Below are 22,795 nucleotides of genomic sequence, written 5' to 3' on the forward strand. Positions count from 1 at the left end.
ATTTGCTATTTATAGTGCCGTGCATTTAATAATAGGACAACTCCATCTCTTTTTCATGGATGTCAAAAGAAGCGACTAAGGGAATAGGCACATTCATCTTGTATAATTTTAACCAATCCAATATGGGTTGGGTTACCCTGTTCATGTGACGGAGATAGAACGACAGTCGCTTCGTGTAAAAACCTTAATTATATGAGACAGAAGTTGAAGTTTGCCGTGTGGTTCCTGGCACCAATAGAAAAAATAGGACCACTCCATCTCTATCCCTTGGATGTCGTAAAAGGCAACTAATGGATACCTTCGGATCCTTTTTTTAGGCGATGTGCTAGCAACCTGTCACTTTTTTAATTTCAATTCTATCATTAAGCCACACAGCTGAACGTGGCCTATCAGTATTTTTAAGACTGATGGCTCCGTCTACCCCGCAAAGGGTAAAGTCGTAACTACATGTATGTATGTATATTGAAGTTGAAATTTAAAAAAAAATATACTAAGATCTATGTGAATTGTCGTTTACTTATGTATATAAAAAAAATTAAATAATTCAGACTTTGGTCTGACATTGTGTCTGAAATATTTAAAAAAATTAAATATTTCAGACACAATATGTTTCAATTTATGAATATTTAACAGCATGTTCAAATTTATAATACAAATTCGCAAAGAAGAAATATTCATACAGAAAAAAAGTATACCTACAGAATGTAATGCCGCATTTTTTTTTGCTGTTTTACCGTTAATAACAAGATTTTCTCTAACGGAACAACCATCGGACCATTCAATTACTGATATAAAAACTTAACTATGCCTATTTTTATTTAAATTCACGGTATTGTAAGCATCCAATGACACTTTCATATTTTCTCTCTGGTAGCAATAATTTGGCTTCAAAACCCTATTTTACGCGATACATAAGGAAATATTAACTTTAACCTACCTATTAAGATGGTGCTAAGTTAATAAATAAATATAAATATATGTAGGACGAATTACACAGATCGTGAGCGTCGTCGGTGGTGAAATCGGTAATGTGCCTGATTAAAATCCGTGTGACGCAAAAAGGCATAAGTTCGAATCCCACCTCGGCCATGTACGAGACTATTTTTGAAATTACGTATATTAGTTAAGAATACCCACAGATGGTCTTGAGGTGCGGAAAAACATCGTGAGGAAAACTGCACATTCAGGCAACTGGATGTGTAACCATGATCTAATACGGTTTTTTTTTTTTATTTATTTTATTTGTTGTCACTCTGAGTTTGTTTATCACTTGTGTAGGTAAAGCAGCTTCCTGGTGTGTGTGCTATTTGATGCATCTTCAAGCGAGGTTGCTAGTGTTTTATGCAATGTGATGACGCAAATGGTTTATTCTATATTCATATTTATATATATTTATATTATTCTATTTATATCATATTAAATTAATGAATTTTAAGACACATCTTTATTTAAATAATTGAGGTAGCCATCTGGTTTGATTGCCATTTGATGCATTTCAAACCAGTTGGCTAATGCTTTGCTTGTTTGAAAGTCACAAATGGTTTATGATTTGTTTATATCTAATACGGGTTAGGTTCCCTTGTAAAGTTAGCGGAGGTCAGACGGGAGTCGCTTCGTGTAAAAACCTGACTCGCCCAATCCAGGATGCATGGTCAAGGGTTCTTACCCCGGGTTTCTCTCCAGAGTGGTCAGGATGCGACCGGGATTATAGCCAGGAAGAAGAAGGAAATATTCACTATATCCTACCTACTAAGGTAAGGTAAGGTGCTAAGTTTTTAAATGAATATTAATATATACAGGACAAATTACACAGATTGTGTTAGCCTCAACTTTCGAAACTTGTTTTTCGAGATACTAACTCAACGATACTAAACCTATAAAATATGTTTCTTAAAACAAACATTTTGTATTATAAATAAGTACATATATCCAGTTAAACTAATTTGTACTCATTGACAAGTAGGTATCAAAACAAGTTTGTCAAATATTTTTTAGCAAACAAAAATAGTCAACGTGTCCGTTACGATTCCTTTCAATAGCGAATAAATTAACATAATAATTTAACGGATATGTTACAATCTCACGGTCTCAAATTGGTGAAATAATTATACATTCATTAAGGCCAAACTTAGTGGTAAGGAAATAAAGTTTAAAATCGTTTTGAAAAAGATTCTTATGAATATGACTGTAAATGTCGTCAATACTTCGCACTTATGCATAACTATCACTGCTGAACTAACTGCTTCATCCTTTTATCGTGGTAATTCTTCAGGAATTAGCGGTTCTTTTAGGCGATGGGCTAGCAACCTCTCACTATTTAAATCTTAATTCTATTAATAAGCCAAACAGCCGAACGTGGCCTATCAGTCTTTTCAAGATTGTTGGCTCTGTCTACCCCGCGAGGGATATAGACGTGACTGTATGTATGTTTTTTTTAAATCAAATAAATGTTTATGACCAACTACAGGTTTATTTTAATTACCGTGTGTCAATTATAAAAATCGTGTTTAATTTTAGCAAGTCAATAAAGGTACAAATCTATTTAAAACTAGTTCTTAATTAACAAAATATAATGTGATGTTTTGATTGTCACGAGGTGTCATGTTCCTCATTTAATTAACGTAATTAACACATTTAATGATTAATAGGTTAGGTATAAACATATTTGAATAATGATATTACCTACCACATTTTTATACAACTGTTAAATTAAAAAATAAAACAGTTATAATGTGCTGGCTCCAGCCAGATCCATTTTAAAATAAATGTATATAAATAAAAAAATGTTCTTAATTCAAAAAGCATAGCTATCATAGACTAAAAACTCAAATGCAAACAATCTATAACGCACAATGCAGACGTATTATTCAAAATTAAAATTGACACATACATAAAAACCTTCTTTTATTTTTTTATTGACAGCGTTTTAAAAATTATTTTTTAACCTATAATTTTACTTTGTTCAGTTCATACCACTTCAGTAATACAAGTAGGAATGTAAACAGCACAAAATAAACAATTTAAAAATAAAATTAAATGTACAAATGTCATCGCACTGTTTACCCTGTGGTGTAGGTGCCAAATGGTGGGCCTTGGGCTGACATTGAACTCGTACCTGAGTTCGTGGTATACGTAATCTTTATTTACGAGTTTAGGAAAACATTGTATTTGGCTTTGGTTTCTAATTAAAATAACAAATTAGTGGAAATCTAAAAAATGTAAGCACATGGTATAGATACAATATTTATAAGTACTACAAATTGACCTATAATAAAAACTCATTAATTTGTATTTGAAAAATCGAGCTGACCCACACTAATAACAAAGAGAAAAGATTTATATATTTGTATGTTTGTACGGAATAAACTCAAAATCTACTGGCCTGATTTTAACGAAATTTGGAACAGACATAGAATAGACCTTCAGCAATTTTCTACGGAAGCGAAGTCCCGCGCAAAGGCTAGTCAATAATATAAATGTTTATTTTCCATTTTACATAATTTCCTTATGTGAAAGGATTGATTTATTTGACTATTAAAGAACACCTCGTTCGGACTGCGCTGTGAACTATCCTGAATTTGGGTAAGAAGTCAAGATTTTATACGAAGCCACTCCTATCTGACCGTCGCAACCTTTTTAGGGGAACCTTACCTGTATTGAGTCATTATTCATTCAATTGTCTTAATGAGTAGGTTTCCTCGCGATATTTTTCCTCACCGTAAGAGCATCAAACTAATGTGTAGTCGAAAAAAAAAACAGTCAAACTTTATATTTAGATCACAAGCTCACAAACCCAAAATAACATACATGCATACTAACATACATAAAATCACGTCTATATCCCTTGCGGGGTAGACAGAGCCAACAATCTTGAAAATAATAATAGGCCACGTTCAGCTGTTTGGCTTACTGATAGAAAAGAGATTCAAATAGTGACAGTTTGCTAGCGCATCGCCTAAAAGAAGAATCCCAAGTTCATAAGCTTATTCCTTAGTCGGCTTTTAGGACATTTATGGGAACAAAACAGAATGGTCCTATTCTTCTTTTAATTGGTGCCGGGAACCACACGGGCCGAAATAACTTAAGCAAAATCTATTTAACTGTGAATAAACGGCATTTGGTTCAAATCAACAGCCGTTGTTTTAAGCCGGCTAACGGTGACAATAGATTCGCATTTGTGTCAGTACGCTCAAATATTTGTTATGGCAAGGTTTTGGAATAGTAATTACGGTGTAATACCTTAAAGTATCCACTCTTACTGTCGTCATTTTTATCTAATGTCGTTTGAAGCGACTAAGGGTATAGGCAAATTATACCTGATTATATAAAACATCAGCAAAAAGTATAAATAGTACATACATACATATAGTCACGTCCCTTGCGGGGTAGACAGAGCCAACAGTCTTCAAAAGACTGAAAGGCCACGTTCAGCTTTTTGGCTTGATGGTAGAATTGAGATTCAAACAGTGGCATTGCATTTGCCCATCGCGTAAAAGATGAATCCCAAGTTTATAAGCCTATCCCTTAGTCGCCTACAAGAATAAATAGTAGACTGGTAAAAAAAAATGTATTAATTTACCTCGGCGGCCTTCACCTAACATTCCTCTTAGTATCAAGGTACTTGGCTATCCTCCAAAAACATAAAACGTTAATAAAATATTGATTTTCCCGGATTTCAATGTCAACTGTCAATAAATACTGCAGGTTTATTTACTGAAAGTAAATTACTAACACACATATCGTCACGTCTATATCCCTTGCGGCGTAGACAGAGCCAACAGTCTCGAAAATACTGATAGACCACGTTTAGATATACGTCTCCATTAGCCTCTGTAGCATGCCACGCGCGACACCAGCTTTTTAACGCGCGAAACATATCGCAGTCCCGTTTTACGTCATAGTAAAATGCGAAACAGCGACAGTTTTCGCGAGATAAATACGATTTCTTGGTACGGGGGCAGGTAAACAAAGACCTACCTGATAAAAGACTATATATATACCTCTTTATATGTAAAAAAATCCTAAGACATCAGTAATGCATCAAAATGCACTCCGTGAATTGCATTATGCATTCACTTGCATGACTAAAAGTTGTCCTTATTCGCCTTAACTTACCACGAATATGGCTTTTATTATCTTTATTGTAAAGTTCAAAATTAAAAAATGTACCGTCTAGTTTTCAAGGTTATACGTGCTGGTAATAAAAATTAAATACCTATTATATTCATACTGCATATTTTAAACTAGCTGTGCCCGCGACTTCGTCCGCGTGGAATAGTTAATTTGGGCATCATTGAAGCCCTCAAGGATGAATAATTTTCCCAGTTTTTTTCACATTCTCCATAAACATTTTCTCTCACGTAAACATAGGACCCATGTTTTACCTTTCACTACCCAAAGGTTGGCTGGAAGTCCGCCTTTGCTCAGCATATTCGTAATGTATGCTTCTACTACATATGTATTTTTTTATGGGCAATAAAGTAAATTTGTATTGTATAGAAAGAGATCGGACGGACGACGGATCGAGACGCGGACGAAGTCGCGGGCACAGCTAGTTTTTAATAATGCATTAAAATATTATCTTTTAAATAAACAAACCAACACTAAGTAAGACGGGGGCAGACAGGTCGGCAAACGTGTATGATTGATGCCAGGAGGAAAGTAAGGATAATTACTGGGAAAATACCAGAGAAATGCTAAGAAAATGATTTATGTGGTCCGTACGACTCACTTGTACTGTAGGAAGTATTTGACATAACCTAGTTGTTGTGCAAAATGGCGGAGACATCATACAATCAGAATGATATAGACTTTATTCCGAATTTGTTTATACATATACATACATACATATGATTCAAATTCAAAACTTTTATTTATTTTAAGGACATTTCAATATCACCTCATAATTGTCATATTTTTTGGTTTCACAACATTGGTTGACGTCAAATAAATTACTTAAAACCAAGTTTATTGCCGCTTCCAAAGCGTCAGCGTAGAAGAAGAGGTTTCCTTACCTTAAGTTTGGATACTTGTAAAAAATGTTAATTCCATCATTAAGCTATACAGCTGAATGTTGCCTTACAGTTTTTTTATGTTGTTGGCCCTGTGTACCTCGTTATAGATAAAGACGTGTTATACATACATACATAAAATGTTACATATACGTGTTATACCTATATGTAACATTCAGGTAAGAACTAAACGCATTAACCCTACTGCAATTATTCATCTACAGAGGCTTTATCAAGAAAAAAACCTTGGATGCAAAAATGCTCAAGCCTAGGTACTTCTTGTATAAACAACAAAAAAGTAATTATTTCGTCTGCGTATGCAAATCTTGAAAGGGTGTCTGGCGTGAACAAAGGCGAGTGCACACTGCCAACAAAAAGCCCTTTGAGTCTGCGGGCGAAGTCTGTAAAACAAATAGCGAGACAAAACAGCTGTTAGGCACGTAGGTTTTTGAGGGCTTCAACACTAAATTTTCCTTTAGGTTACATACAAACATACATACATATAAAAAATTCGAGTTACTGTGAACTTAATATTTCGCCAGATTATTTCTGTAAATGGGAGAGAAAAAGAAGTATGTAAAATAGAATAAATAAAATTGCCTGAAAATATAATAACGACTAGTTCATACATAATGTACTTATTCTCAAGTCTACTAAAACAGTAGGTAACATTTGAACTTAAAGATATTTTGTGGGAATAGTGGGGAGTCAAGAAAAGGTACGGTCGGATGCAGGTTTAAGCCCTAGTTCAGTTGTCCTTTAGTATCCTCCTACTGAAGCTTCAGGAAGGTGAAGTGGTCATATCTTACACTGCCGGCACCACACGGCAACATTACTGTCATACTATCAGCAAAGTAGAGTGAATATATAGCTACAAAAAATTCGTTAAAACAAGATTCAAGACATCGTTAATTTTATCGTATAATCTTTGTACAATACTTTTTTACCTACAGAACACGTAAAATTGAATTCACCACACACTAATGTGAGAACTACAAAACAATGCACGCAAATACGGAAGGCACGGCTCATCGGTCTAATGACTCCTACTTCGCCACAACTAGTACTCCTTGACCCTAACATCTCCATAAAATCTAAGCTAGTTCTTAATCCGAAAGCGGGGAGGGGAAGGTCAAGATGAACTGGACGAGACGACCACGCGAGTCGGCTATTTTCTTAGGTGATTACTTTTTAACCTGTGGGAACATATTGTGTCGGTATTGTTTCGGTGTAATTTTGAAAAGAGATGCAAGTTAGCCGTATTAAATCTTATAAGTTTTTTTAAGAAAACATAGAAGCATAAAGTAATAGATGTGTCACTCGAATATTTAGGGTATTAAACCGGAGAATGTTTTTTAGAAAATGTTTAATTAAATTTCGTATAATAACGTCTCTTTATAATAACCTCAGTATGATAGCCATTTCTCAGAAATATTACGGAAATACTAGAAATTGTTCACAATTAAAAACAATAGGTGTTTATAATTACTGAAGAAAAAACAGTATAATAATCTTTTTCAAATTTAGCAAATCGAAATTCAATATGTAACTAGGTGAGAATTAATAATTACTATGTATGGCTAGATTCAAAATAATAAATGCAATTTTATGCATCTGATTTCAATAATCGCTACATTTGTCAAATGCAATGACCAATTATAAATTCTGCTTGAATGGCCCATAAACTTGATATCTACAGTAAAATAACTATTATATAAAATGTCAAGTAAAATAATAAAAATACAGAAGTGTCACTTAAATACCGCAAGCCATTTCAAAATAATTATATTTATGGTAATGTTGTTACATACGTACATACATATAATCACGTCTACTTCCCTTGCGGGGTAGACAGGGCTAACTGTCTCGAAAAGACTGATAAGCTACGTTCAGCTGTTTGGCTTTTGGATAGAATTAAGATTTAAATAGTAACAGGTTGCCATCCCGTCGCTTAAAAGAAGAATCCCAAGTTTATAAGCCTATCTCTTAGTCGCATTTTACTACATCCATGGGAACGAGATAGAGTGGTCCTATTCTTTTTTTATTGAATAAACTTCATGCCGGAAACCACACGGCACTGTTTTTATGTTACATAATGCATTTTTTTTTAAGATTCTTAAACGTTTTATAGATAAGTACCTGGTTCTAAAATACCTATCAGAAAAAAAAAGAAAAAGTTTTGTATTCGAATCTGACATCTTTTTATACATTTTAATTATTATGATAATTTGATTTAAGGAAACGATAACTCAAAGGTATGTCAATGAATTAAATGGTTTCATCTGTCAATTCTGTACATTCATTATTCTGTAACCGAGTTGTGAGTGAGAGGTGCAGTTAATGGCAAGGTCAGTTGGTTTGTAAGCTGTCAATACAGACGTGAAGGTACCTGTCTGTTTGATGCATATTATATCGGAAACTATTTAGAGCAATACGTGAAATTCAATACCGACATATCTACCATGACTTTTATGATCAAGTCTATTCAAAATTATTTCCTGTATGATCGAATGAATACTTAAAATTCAAGTGAAACTGATCGTGAATTGTACATACGGACATAGAATGTACGTATCTCATATATACATAGGGTACCCTCCCCTTTCCAAAGGTAGGCAGAGACTACACATTCACATTTGTCACGATCATTGTAACCTCTTCTGCTTCATACATACATACATATAATCACGTCTATCGACGATCTACGATCGCCGCATATTTCTTTCGCTTCATCCACATTCAGAAATCTTCATTCAAGCTCGGCGGTTTCGGGTATTCTTGACAATATATAAAATATTGTATAGTCAAATAATTTTAAAATTCTGCTTAATTTTGTGAAATCTTCAGTCCTAGGATTTTTTTACTTAACATAATGTACTGTTACGCTAGATTAAGTAACGTAGCGTAGTTCATACCTTTTTTTTAGTAAAATCAGAAAGGATTTGAAAGTCAGAACAAGCGGTAATAGGTAGATATAATTAGATTTGGATGATGTGATGTCAATCTCAAAGGTATCACTTATACCTTGAATCCAATTATGAAAATAAATCTAACTCTATTCTATAGAACGACAAACATGTTTGATCAAATTGATTGATGTTTGGTTTTGATAATAAACTGGAACAGGTTAACTTTCGTTAGGTAAGTAAGTCGGTCAGCAAGTAACAATTACATCATTAAGAAATTATTTCACTAGATAAAGTTACAGGCTATTGTAATAAGGCATAAGACTATTTGAATACCTAATTGAAATTGTTTGATTTACATTAGGGCCGTGTGGTTCCCGGCACATTAGAATAGGACGACTCCGTATCTTTCCCATGGATCTCGTAAAAGGCGACTAAGGGTTAGGGTTATAAACTTCGGATTTCCCATATAGGCGACGGGCTAGCAACCTGTCACTATTTGAATCTCAACTCCATTATTAACCCATACAGCTAAACGTGGACGTTCAGTCTTTACAAGACTGTTGGCTTTGTCTACCCCGCAATAGACATGATAATATGTATATTGTATGCACTATGTCTATATATTAGGTGTGAGTATAATATTCGGGAGGAAATCTTTTACAGTCTTCCATTTTCATCTAATGTTTACGTCCGTTCACCAGGTGGCGATATATTTAGGAACTCGTAAACTTTGTCGGACATCCCGCCATGAAATATGGCATTATACATTGACACGTGTCTATATTCTTGTGAAAATGAAAATATATTTATTATGAAACAAGAATGGATGTCGTAAAAGGCGACTAAGGGATAGGCTTACAAACTTGGGATTCTTTTTTAAGGCGATGGGTTAGCAACCTGTCACTATTTGAATCTCAATTCTATCATTAAGCCAAATAGCTGAACGTGGCCATAAAGTCTTTTCAGGACTGTTGGCTCTGTCTACCACGCAAGGGACATTGAAGTGACCACAAGTATGTATGTACGTTTTCACATGGAAAGAGACTAAGGGAAAAAACTTCTATATTCCACCGTCAAGAAGTCACAGATACCAGTTTTTGATCTATAATACTTATTAAAAATAACTAATTAGCAACATTTTAACTGCCGGGTCAACGGACGAGTTATAACCTCGTAAAGTCACAAGACATTCTTCACAAAATTCCAAGTAAGTTAATTTTAGTTTATAATTAAAAGCGTTGGTTCCTTTTGATAATAAACGCAACATAATGTCGTCCAAATAACTACGAAACGTTTGATGTCACACAAAATACATAAAAGTTACGATAAAAATGTCTTCTTTAAAAAAAAAATTAATCGTAATATAATGTAGAATCGAAATTTTACGCGATCAAGGAATCTTTGAGGATGTTTAAAAGCGTATAAAATGTTTAATATGGATTTATTTAAGGTAACATTAATGTTGGTATTAAAATGAATTTTATTATCATCGGATATCTTTGACATAAATCCGGAAAATCCCTTTTTTATGAGTTAAAAATGTGAGCTTGAGTTACTCGCTTCATTTCGCTGAGGAAAAAAGAGATAGTGTTAAGAATTATAAATGTAGAATTCTTCTTTTAGGCGATGGGTTAATAACCATACCTTTTACTGTTTCTGAATGTCGATTCCATAATTAAGCGGCCTTCTTGTCACATTGGGCTTTATCTAACCCGTGACGAGTAAAAAATTTTTGTAAAAGAAAAATATACAACAATTGTTGGTCAAGATTGTGTCATTACATTCCATTCCAAAATGCCGGAAACCACACGGCAATAAAAAAAAATTATGTAATCAAAAGAAACAATTAAATGCTTTAATTGAAAAATTTGATATCCTTGATTTAGGCGATGGGCTAGCAACCTGTCACTATCTCAATTCCACCACTAAAAACAGTCAAACTTTAAGCTCTATCTACTCCGTAAGAAAAGTAGACGTGTGTGTGTGCAACGTGTGCCATTACCCTCCTTTCTGTCGTCGGGTAACAATCGCCATATTCCCATACATCCACAATACTATTGTTCAGGTTGCGCAATGCCATGCCGCATGAACGAAATGTATGGACGATTTGTACTGTTTTCACGAATAGATTGAGATGTAACGTTTGTTTGTAAAGTTTGTATGTTAACCTATATAAAGTTGGAAAAAAAATGATAGAACTATGAACAGAATGTATTTTGCACAATACGAACGCATAATGTTGGATAACTTCTTGTAGGCTAGCAACCTGTCACTATTTGAATTTCAATTCCATTAGTAACAGCTGAACGTGGTCTCTCAATATTTTCAAAAAAGTTCGGCTCTGTCCACCCCACATGTGATACTGACGTGATTTTATGTACGTATGTATATACCTAAAGTACCTACAAGACATTTCTGACTCACCGAAATTTCATTCACCAAAATTCGGCCATTGTACCCAGGCAACGCCCACTCCGATTATCTCACTGGACATATCGATACATTCGAATAATCGTACAAACAAGGACCGTTCCGATTCCTTGTTAAAAATCGTGTTAACGATAACACTTACAGTTATTTATCGAATCGGATTATTTCAGAGAAATGTTTGCTTGTAACCGTTCAATGAGTCATTCTTATTTTAAAACACAAGGTGATTGGATGTGATTGAGTTTTTAAAACAACACTTTTACTATATACATATCACTTCTTCTATCATATAAAGAAGAATGAAGGGCCACGCTCAGCTATTCGGCTAAATGATAGAATTGAGATACAAATAGTGACAGGTTGCTAGCAACCTGTCACTGACTGACTGATGGGCTAGCCCATCACCTAAAAGAAGAATCCCATTAAGCCTATCCCTTAGTCACCTATTACGAAATCCATGGGAACAGATGGAGTGGTCCTATTCTTTTTTATTGGTGCCGGGAACCACACTGCACTGTACTTTCTTACATTTATATGATATTGCATCTTTCTTAAAGCCTAAGTATCTATATCTTATTAATATCATTCTTCATTCCACTCGTCGCGTTTCTTGCTTACTTATTTTTCTTCATTCGCGACATATTTCTTAAAAATTAATAAATTTGTTCCTTTAATTATTTTTTTTTAACTTTTTAAGGATAACTTAAATTTACGTCAGGGGTTTATTAAATTTTCATCACTAAATATATATAATTTTACCATTACATTACATACTGTATAGGAAATTGCAAAGAAATAAATCAGTGGGAATCGACCTTAACCAACAATTAAAAAAGAGGAAACGCGATATCAATCTTTGTAATATCAGATCAGAAAATGAGAAAAATCGTTATTGACATGCATTAAGTGCGTCTTCGTGCAATAAATATTCAAGATGGATGCTTTGTGGGTTGGTTCCCATTGGATCTTTCACACTTGGTTCGTCCCACTTCTATTACTCTCTCTCACTCACTGAATGATCCGATTAGGTAAATGGGCTGCAACATATATACATATAATCCTGTCTAAATCACTTGCGGGGTAGATAAAGCCAACAGTTCTGAATATTTTTGAATTTAATGATAGCCAACGTTCAGCTGTTCAACATGTTGCTAGCCCATCGCCTTAAAGAGGAAGCCCAAGTTTATAAGCCTATCCCTTAGTCGCCTTTTACGACATCCATTGGGAAAAAGATGAAAGTAGTCCTATTATTTTTTAATATTGGTGCCGGGAACCACGCGGTCCTGATATTAATTGACGTGATCAATAAACATTTATTCATGCCACATTCTTATTTCCACAGTCTTGAATAAATACACAAATATCTGTCTTAGAAATCAGCATCAAAAGACATTACACGATAAAATTAGCGAAATTCTAAGGAACAATTATTTGGGTGTAAAGGGAGTGAACCCAACTGAGCGATTCATGATCATGAAACTGGGTCTCAAGACTTACCATCGGAAGTGACGCCATGGCCGATGGGTCATAAAAATTACCATTTAATTGTATGTAAAACGCGACATTTCAGTGAAAGTTGTAATTTTACAAACGGGGTTAATTCGAATGCAATTTTTAACAATACAGAAGACAATGGCCACGGTTTTTTTTTATTTTCGCTGTGGAATTAATTGTGAGATTTATGGCAGTATAGTGGTTTGATGATGGCAACCTCTCATTGTACGTATTACGCTGTTATTGTTGCCAGTCTTCTTATTTTTTAAGTTTGACCTTGTTATTATTAAGTTTATGTTGTGATGTGAAAGAAGATATAGTGACAGGATTGAAAAGGCGTATGCTTTATGATTTGGTCATGTTGAGAGGATGAATGAAAGCAGGTTGACTAAGCTAATATACAAAGGAAGTGTGAATGGGACTGTTGTAGTGGGAAGGCTTAGACGAACGTAAGTACCTTGATCGGAGACGTTCTGGCAAAAGATCAAGAGTACCTGAAATCGACGAGCTTGCATTAAGAAAGTTATGAATGTGGATGAAGCGAAAGAAGTATGCAGGGATGGTGGCAAGTGAAAAGATGTGGTCTCTGCCTCACCTCCACCTCCGGAAAAGAGTCGTGATTTATGTATGTAAGTTTTATTCCTGTTACTGCGTCTACCTTAGTGGATCTTGGCCTCAGTACTTCAGAACGGGAACCTGTGTTGCTCTAAGCCTATTTAGCAAGATGACTCGCATCGCCTATTGGATTGTCGTAAGTTTTTAAGATACAAAAAAAAAATAATCACAGCCTAACTGAGGAACAGCCCACGAAACATAGCACGCGTGACGCGTAGAACTATCGCAGTCTCGTTTCGCATCATAATAAAAAGCGAAACAGCGATAGTATTTCAGACAGACAGATGTCTCAACATGTTGCACCCACGATCCCAAAATGCAATGCTGTGTTTACTCACTGCGCAACTTAGATCTTTAAAATATTTACTAAGTCTAACACCATTTTTTATAACTTACCCAATTATATTAACCAATTAATGTTTTTGTGCCGGCAATAGGTCATTGCTATCTCAGCTTTCGATTAACTATAATTCGATTAAGGTGCTAAATTGAATTATATCGACTAATACGATTAGACAAACGAAATTAACTGTTTGTTATTTTTACTGTTATAATAATATTTTGTACATGTTTATTTGTAGAAATAGAAAAGGGAATGCTTAGACAAAAGGGTTTTGCTAACCAAATATACAAGGTAAGTGTTATTGAGAATGCTGGTAAGGGAAGACGCAATACGAACGCACTTTGGTCAAATCGGGGACGTCCTGGTGATAGGTTAGGTCAAGAGTTCCAATATGCTGCATGAACATTTTTATACGTGGACTATCTGTACCTATATGTAAAAATCTTCCGTAACTCCTCAGTTCAGACTGTGACGGGTTTACAAATGTGAAATTTGGCATGTTTTGAGAATGAAATTCATTTCATTAAATGTAACGGGAATTAACGGGATTTTTTTGTACTTACACTGATAGGTTCTATCAGTGTAAGTACAAAAAAACGAGTGTCATATAGTACCCACTATATTTAAATTTTTAAAAATTCAAATTTTGCGCTTTTTATATACCTACATGGCGCTAAATTCACGCGGGCGTAGCTACGGGTAAAAGCAAGTTTCATAAAATTATACTCCTCTTTTTGATCAGGGGTTAAAGGGTTTTTAAGTTGCGTAAACACCACTTAACATGGCAGTTGCAATATTTATCGATCCATAAATTGTATAAAAGTAGGTACTTAAATGTATTATAAAAACTTGCTGTTATTTATTGCTCAAACCTTAAAATTATTATTTATTAAATTATTTAAGGCAGGACATGTATTTTATATCATTCTCACTCGATTTAATATCAGTTAAATTTATCACTTTCATGTCTTTACTATTACGATAAAAAGATAAGATTTGAATATTTTGTTTATACTTTGAGTTACCTTAAGTTTAAATAAAAATAAATTGCTTGACCGAATTTTATTAAATTTGATACAGGAATAGATTAAGTAGTTATGCAAAAAAGGGATATAGGCGTGATATATAGGTATAAGTATGTAGAATATATATAAGTATATAAAACATTTGTTTTATTTTTATAACTTGTTTCTAAGTTTTTTTGGAAACCTTCTCTGTTTTATATAGTCCAAATATGGTTTAAAAAATTCACCGTATATTTTACTCTGTTGCCTACACAATAAGATCTACATTACGAAATGCCAGAAATAACAATATGTCATTTCAGAAACTACAACGACAAACAGTATTGAAAGTGCTTTCAAAATAACGAAACGCAATTTCAATAAATGAAATACGCGTGTTAAATAATTTAGATAAGAAATTCAACAGCACAGTAGCACTGTTTGTTAAAATTGTGTAATTACTAGTATATTATCAAAAGGTGAAGAATATTGGCTCTTAAATCTGTGGAGTTAAGTCTGAAATTAAATGTGGTATATAATTTTGTTGCTAACTACATATTACGTGTAAGAACTGAAAAGTACTAGGCCGGGATTCGATGTACATATGTATATAATTGCATAGCAGAACTAAATATCCCTTTCGTCACTAGTTTTGTGGTGGTCAAGTGTAGATGATTCAAACTGAGAATGATGAATATGTAAGAAGCGAAAGATGTATGCAAGAATCGTTGCAAGTGGGAAGATGTAGTCTCTGTCTACCCCTTTGGGAGACGTACCTAATATTAGTCATCAACAGTCATGAAAAGATTGATGGGCCACGTTCAGCCGTTTGACTTAATGATACAATTGAGAATAGGATTAGTATATATAGAATTTTATGTAGAACTAGAAAAATCCCATTAATTTGCCTTCCCACGGGAATTCCGAGAAATCTTTCCATGAACAGACATGTTTCCAAAATGACCTGCGCGTTGATATGTCTGTCAGACAATCAGCATCTTCTTTTTATATATATAGGTAGATGAATGATAATGATTGTATGTATATTCAATCAGATACAGTACAATCTAAGCATCTTATAGAAGATTCACAGACAGCAAAGTTGGTTCCCTAGGTCACTACTATAGTTTCCCGCAATTCCCGCGGGAAAGGCAATTAACTTGATTTTTCGCAAAATTACCTGCGACTTCTTAACATAGATCCTCATAAAAAAAATTTAAGAAAGTAGTTGGTTGCCTTGTTAATATAATAGAAAAAAAAAAAACAATAAATAGCGGTTCCACTCCATGTTTCCTGTGTCATGTCAATCATTGTTTTTGTGTTATTTTGTCTACAGCGGTCGATGCCTGGAGCCTTGATTACGAAAGTACCTAACCACAGACAAAACCTTAGAAATATAAAGCCCTGAACTAGAAACATACTTTTAAAAGAAAAATTATTTGAAAATCAGAACAATAACTAATTAAGCAATAATTATCAGGTGTTTTATATATTTTAGTCGACGAAAATATCTAAATGAATATTAGAGACGTGCCGTGTGGTTTCCGGCACCAATAAAAAAAAAGATAGGACAAGTTCATCTCTTTCCCATATATGTCGTAGAAGTTATCCGGGTACCCGGGTATCTCATAGACCTTGACGCGTTCAGCTAGATCGACGGCCTCTATGGCGCAGCGGTAGCACGCTTGTCTGTGACACCGGGAGGTCCCGGGTTCGAATCCCGGTCAGGGCATGATGAGATAAGAAATTTTTCTGATTGGCCTGGGTCTTGGATGTTAATTTATATAAGTATTTATTATAAAATATAGTATCGTTGAGTTAGTATCACGTAACACAAGTGTTGAACTTACTTCGGGGCTAACTCAATCAGTGTAATTTGTCCCGTATATATTTATATTTATATATTTATTTAGATGGCTTAAAGATGAAATTGAGGTTTAAGTAGCAAAAGGTTGCGCTATTGTCGACGTACAAATATGCTAAAAATACATTAAACCCCTCTTAAAATAGTAAACAATAGCGTTCTTTCTGTTAAAATAATCGAGGCCAAGTTAAATCGGCTATGCCTTCACGTTAAGGTCTTTTCACACATAGAGACATTCGATAGGCCAGTGGTTTGTCAAACAATTTATTGAAAAGAAATAAAATTATCATGAACGCAAGTATAATAGAAAATAAAGAATAATAGCACGTGAATTTGTTAATCGATATATTAACAGGTGCAATCAGTCTAGAATCTAGACTGATGATGAATGACAGTCCTCAACAGACAACAGACAGACAGGACTTACTTATGCTTATCAAAGTGTCAAATTGACGTTTATTATACATGTTTTATCAGTTAGATGTTTTATAAACAACTTAAGTAGGTACAGTTATTTATTATTTGTGACAAGATTTAAGTATATATGTGTAATGATTATGCCTATTCCACATTAAAGATATTTGCGTTTAACACCGGACGAAATTTCGCAGCAGAAGCCAATTCACGTCACTGGTCCACCATTTAGGCCAGTAGCTGGACAAATGTGAACACTAACCATTATATTTCGGCAAGTGCGTGAGTTCATGTACTGTATACCACCGTTATTCCTTAGAAAAGTAACGTTAAGTAACTAGCCCAGCGCTGGGCGGAACGTTACGTCTTAACGATTATGTCGTGCACGGAATTACTCTATGATAGTCTTATGGCGAAAGTGCGGTGTGTGAAAGTATTGTTGGTATAATGCATTTTTTTTCGTCGTGTGCGTGATTTTTATGACAAGCAATTTGCTGGTGATGCGAAAAATCATTTACTGTTTTTTTGCTAAGAAACTTTTGGGTTTGTAATTTGCCTTCTGGCGTTATTCCATTTTGCGTCCTCTCCTCTCTAGAGAGGAGGCTGTGGTATGCCTATGACCATGATCCTGTGACCAGGTTTTTACGCAAAGCGACTGCAGTCTGATCTTCGCAACCTTTGCCTAGAAATCTACACGATATTAATATTTAATCATGATAAATATCCCGTTGCCGGATAGCAGGATCACGAAATCAAACTTGGGTACCTTCAGTAATACCTCAAAGTTAAAGTATGTGACTTTGACAAACGTAAGTTGTTAACATGTCACAGTCTGTCAAAGTCCTGGATTCGACTCTCAATTCAAGCAAATATTTGAACTTTGTATTCACAGATAGTTTATGGATTACAGGGGTAATAAGTCCAGTTTATTATGACTTGAAATGTTATCATACTCTTTTAGTGAAGGACGTGGGTAGATCGTAAATTCTACTAGCATTAAAGCATAGTAATTAATAGGTGATTATGTTATTCTTGATGTATGATGCGATAACATTGTGAGTTTATTTTCTTTATTATTTCCCGTGGGCGAGATTCTTAGAGTTTGGTTAATAATTATTCAGGAAGATCCAGGAGTGAGGAGTAAAGTTCATAATAGTTCCATTGCTGTCAATATCTAAGTCCAACTACCTGTCAAAGTAAGTATTCATACTCACTTTGACAGGTAGTTTAACCCTAAAACGCATATTAGTTTTGTAATGACCTTTTGGTGTTATCGCTTACTTGTCATTTTCAGCAATATATTTACATAGGATTTACATGTTTTCTTAGGAGTTAGAAATGGGTGCTTCAAGATTAACCATAACAGTGACCCTATCCTTAACATTTATCAGATTACTTCTTAGTTGAAAGAAGTTTGAACAATGACTACAAAAATCGGTAGTCATTGTTTCAAGAAATTTGATGTTGCAGTTTTTATAACTGATGTTAGGTGTGTAAACTTCTACTATTTTGCGAAATAACTCGTCTATCTACAAGTAACAACGTAAACCGACCAATTGTAGAAGCAACTCACGAAACCAAATCACGACGGAACAAACATCGTTTAGAATCAGCTAGATAGCAATCTGAAATGCGACCTAGATAGACGTTTTCCACAACAGCCGGAGTCTGGTGTTGTAGCCAATCATTCGGATCGCGGACAAGATTTTTTTTCCGCGAACGCCTCTATACATCTAAGAACCGGCATGGCATCGCAAAGCATGGAAAGTACAGTTAAAATAACTTTAGAATACTCACGCGAGGTCCGTGGATGTTTAGAAAGATTCTTGATGATGCACAGAGACACAGGTATTTGGGCTCACTGTTTGGGCACTGTGGTTAGTTTATATTCACCGATGTTATTTGTGTTTTCACGGGCCGGTTGGTTCTAAATGCGGTGCACAGATTCGTGTGCGTGCGGAGAAAAAAAAGATGGCTGCCACGACGTGCTTTCTGCGCGGCGCGGCGCGACACACTGGTCGGAGAAGCAATGTCGCGGGCCACTCGCTGCCTACCTGGGAATATTATTGCTGCATTTGAGGCTTAAAGTTTGGGAATCATGAAGTAATCACAGGAATTAAAATGTATATTCGTTAAGTGCCCAATTAACCTGGGAATATTATTTTACCTGCAATCTAAGTGTACCTAATTAGGTTTGTAGCCTAATTAAACTACGAGTACCAACCCACTTCTGGGAATACAATTTTTCGTATCTTTGTAACGCGATAAATTTTGAACCATTATTGGTCTGATTATCGCATAACGCTGTTTTTTAATAGCAGCTAAATTATTTGAATTATTTTATTAAGTAGGTGTATGAAATGCCAAAACCATAGACTATAGAAACTGCTATAACAATATAATAACGTCTACCGACTCTCAATTTTTATAGTTTATCAAAATCGATTCTTAATTTCAAGCATTAGATTTCTTTAAAATAGAAAATTTTTATACATGTAGTTCGATTGAATTTGAAATTTCGAAATAGAAAATTTGTATGTAGTTTAAATTTCCACATAAAGTAAATTTATTCCAAATACAAACATTCATTATATGTATAAACAATTTAATTCAACCTGTGCATTTTCTCCTAAATTTATTTAAACAATTCAGCCAACGGGTAACTCTAAACAATGACTAAGTTGTAAGTTGCTAACTTATGTTTTGCCCCCGGCTTAGAATACATCAGTTTTATCATGGAAAATTGTATCTCATCTGAGCGTAGGTATACAAACACGATTTATAATCTAATAAAAAGGAAATATGATTTGATTGCATGGGCCAGTTTTGTACAAGTTACATACATATATTATTATCTTAGATGTGTGCGATGCCCCCAATAGTTGTGTTTTATGTTTATATTAAACTTAACCGATATCCGTACATATAATGAAATAAATAGTAACTGACCTAAGACTATACTTGAAAGAAATTGCCAAAAATAAGATATGGGGGATCTATATAAGACCAACAGGAGCCAAGAATATGATTTTTATGATTAGAATTTTAGTCACTCTGTCTGTATGTTTGTACTCGCAAAACGCGAAAACTATTGCTCCGTATATAATAATTAAAAATAAGTATACCTACTTAAATATCTTCCTCATCTCTCTAAGGGGTAATACGGGGGGTCAGCTTTATCTGTGAACTTTTACGGCGAACGAAGACGCGGGCTTTTATACAATATAGCTTTCCATTCTTGTGTGGACCAGGTACTCTTCCCGTGCAAATTGTAAAGGTCAATTAAGGGAACGGCTCTTAAACTTGATGTTCTCCTTTTAGGCAATAGGCCTTTAACATTCTTCTTGGACCTAGGATTCTTCCATTAGGCTATGAGCTAGCCTTTCACTATCTGAATTTTAATGCCATCACTAAGTCATGTTATCATAAACACAGCTGAACGTAGCCCTATCAGTCTTTTCAAGACTGTTGGCTCTGTTTACCCCGCAGGGGATATAGACGTGATTATATGTATGTATGAACTAAGTCATCGAGCTGAACGTATAATAGCTTTCATTTCTTCGAACTCAGCTTTCAGACTGTATTGGCTCTGGCCAACCCCTCCGAGAAAGAGGCGTGATTTGTTTATATAATTAAAAAAAAACTTAAACATTCCACAGACATATCGACGAAACAGAATAATATTAACATTTGCGTGCCATGTCTACATAAATTACTTAGTTGCAGGGCGGGTCATTCTGGGTTATATAACGATACCGATAGCAAGTGCAACTTATAAAACAAATCAGAAATTACATAAGCATCTTAGATTGGTCGAGTAAAATGGCGAGTGAAATACATGCATACATATAATGACGTCTATATCCCTTGCGGAGTAGACAGAGCCAACAGTCTTGAAAAGACTGATAGGCCACGTTCAGCTGTTTGGCCTAATGACAAAAGTGGGATTCAAATAGTGACATGATGATGATATTCCAAGTTTACAAGCCTATCCCTTTATCGCCTATTACAACATCCATGGGATTTGAAAGATTTTGATTTGAGCTGATTAAAAACACTATTTGAAGAAACAACACATGGGCTTTCGATTTTGACTGAAAAGCAATTTCTTAACTTTTTAATTTTTTTTTAATTTTTTAAAATCACTAGATTTTCTTACACAAATCGCCATTTCACTCGCACGATGTAAGCTAAATAAGCAATAGTGGAACATGCTAATAGCTAGATCACCTTGCGAACAATCTGAACCGTGATCCTATTACTTATGATGTTGATAAATTATATTTAAATATAGATTAAGTTGAATTTAACGTTCTAAAGATTGATTAAACACATACAAAATGCGCCACCAACCAAAATTAAGGAATTTAGCGCCAACTTAAAAAAGCGACGAATTTAGCGCTACCTACAAAAGAGTAGTACAGGTGTTTCGCAAATCCCATGGGAACTTTAGTTTTAACAGGAACGAAAGGAACCCTTATGTCCTTATCCAAAATCTTTATTAAGTACATAATACGCGAAATTTTAGGAAGATTGATTCAGAAGAGAAAACAAACCAACAAACAAACTTACTATCGCATTTATAATATTAGTTTGGATTCTACCCATTTCCAACAATTCCAAGATAATTTTAGATTAACTTTAACTAGCTGTGCCCGCGACTTCGTCCGCGTGGAATAGTTATTTTGAGCATCATTGAAGCCCTCAAGGATGAATCATTTTCCACGTTTTTTCACATTATTTCTTCGCTCCTAATATTTGCAGCGTGATGTTATATAGTCTTAAGCCTTCCTCGATATATGGTCTATTCAACGCAAAAATAATTTTTCAATTCGAACCAGTAGTTCCTGAGATTAGCGCGTTCAAACAAACTCTTCAGCTTTATAATATTAGTATAGAAAGTAAAGATTATCCAAAATTTATAATTTCTGTATCAAACCGCGGGCAACAGCTAGCAGAGTCATAAACGTAACAAGTCTATAGTTGCAATCTGCATACCATCACATCGCAGAATTGGCGAATATAACCATTAGACATACCTCGGTTACTAAGCAAGATGTATAGTGGCGCTGAGCAATAAATACTTTAGGGCTTTCTCAGACGAAACCGTCTATAATATGTTGCCAGTCCTTTTTCACCATACTGCCTTAAATGAGTCTTTTTTTAGAATGAACACACATACACACACACATACAATAGTTTTTTTATTAATACTTTATACAAACGTACAAAATAAAATCACGCTTTTTTCCCGGAGGAGTAAGCAGAGACTACATCTTTCCACTTACCAACTTGCGGTAATACTTTATTATTAAAAATACCGGGATCTATAAGTACTATTTTAGGCTATAAAATACACGAGACTCGAGCCTTGTTATTTAATTAATACCATGTAAATTATGTTATTAAACCTTTTAGATGGTTGAATGTATTGTTAGCATGCGATAAGAAATGTAATGAAAATTGACAATAGATCAGATTATATCTCAAAGAACGACAGGAAAATTTTACTCAACAGATGGCCAAAGATTCATATAAAAAAAATATTTTCACTAGGAATTTACTCGCGTCGAGTCTTTTTTCTTACAAAAGAGTAGTATTGTTTTTGGCAATAGACTTAACCATTTATTTTTACTGGCACTAAGTATCTCTGTTCCAGTATCGTCTGCTAAAGCCTGAAAGTTAACGGCTTGATATAAAGCGGTCATTAA

General features: G+C 34.5%; 1 protein-coding gene across 1 annotated transcript in view; it reads right to left on the reverse strand.

The window, feature by feature from the left end:
* The window catches only part of LOC106131594 (LIM domain only protein 7), a 146,557-nt gene extending 127,470 nt beyond the window's left edge, over positions 1–19,087 (reverse strand). The window contains exon 1 of the mRNA XM_013330736.2: positions 18,882–19,087. The gene's annotated coding sequence lies outside the window, so the exon portion shown is untranslated. The remainder of the gene's footprint in view (positions 1–18,881) is intronic.
* Between the last annotated feature and the right edge of the window lie 3,708 nt (positions 19,088–22,795).

Source organism: Amyelois transitella, chromosome 20 (assembly GCF_032362555.1).
Source record: "Amyelois transitella isolate CPQ chromosome 20, ilAmyTran1.1, whole genome shotgun sequence".
Classification (NCBI taxonomy): Eukaryota; Metazoa; Arthropoda; class Insecta; order Lepidoptera; family Pyralidae; genus Amyelois; species Amyelois transitella.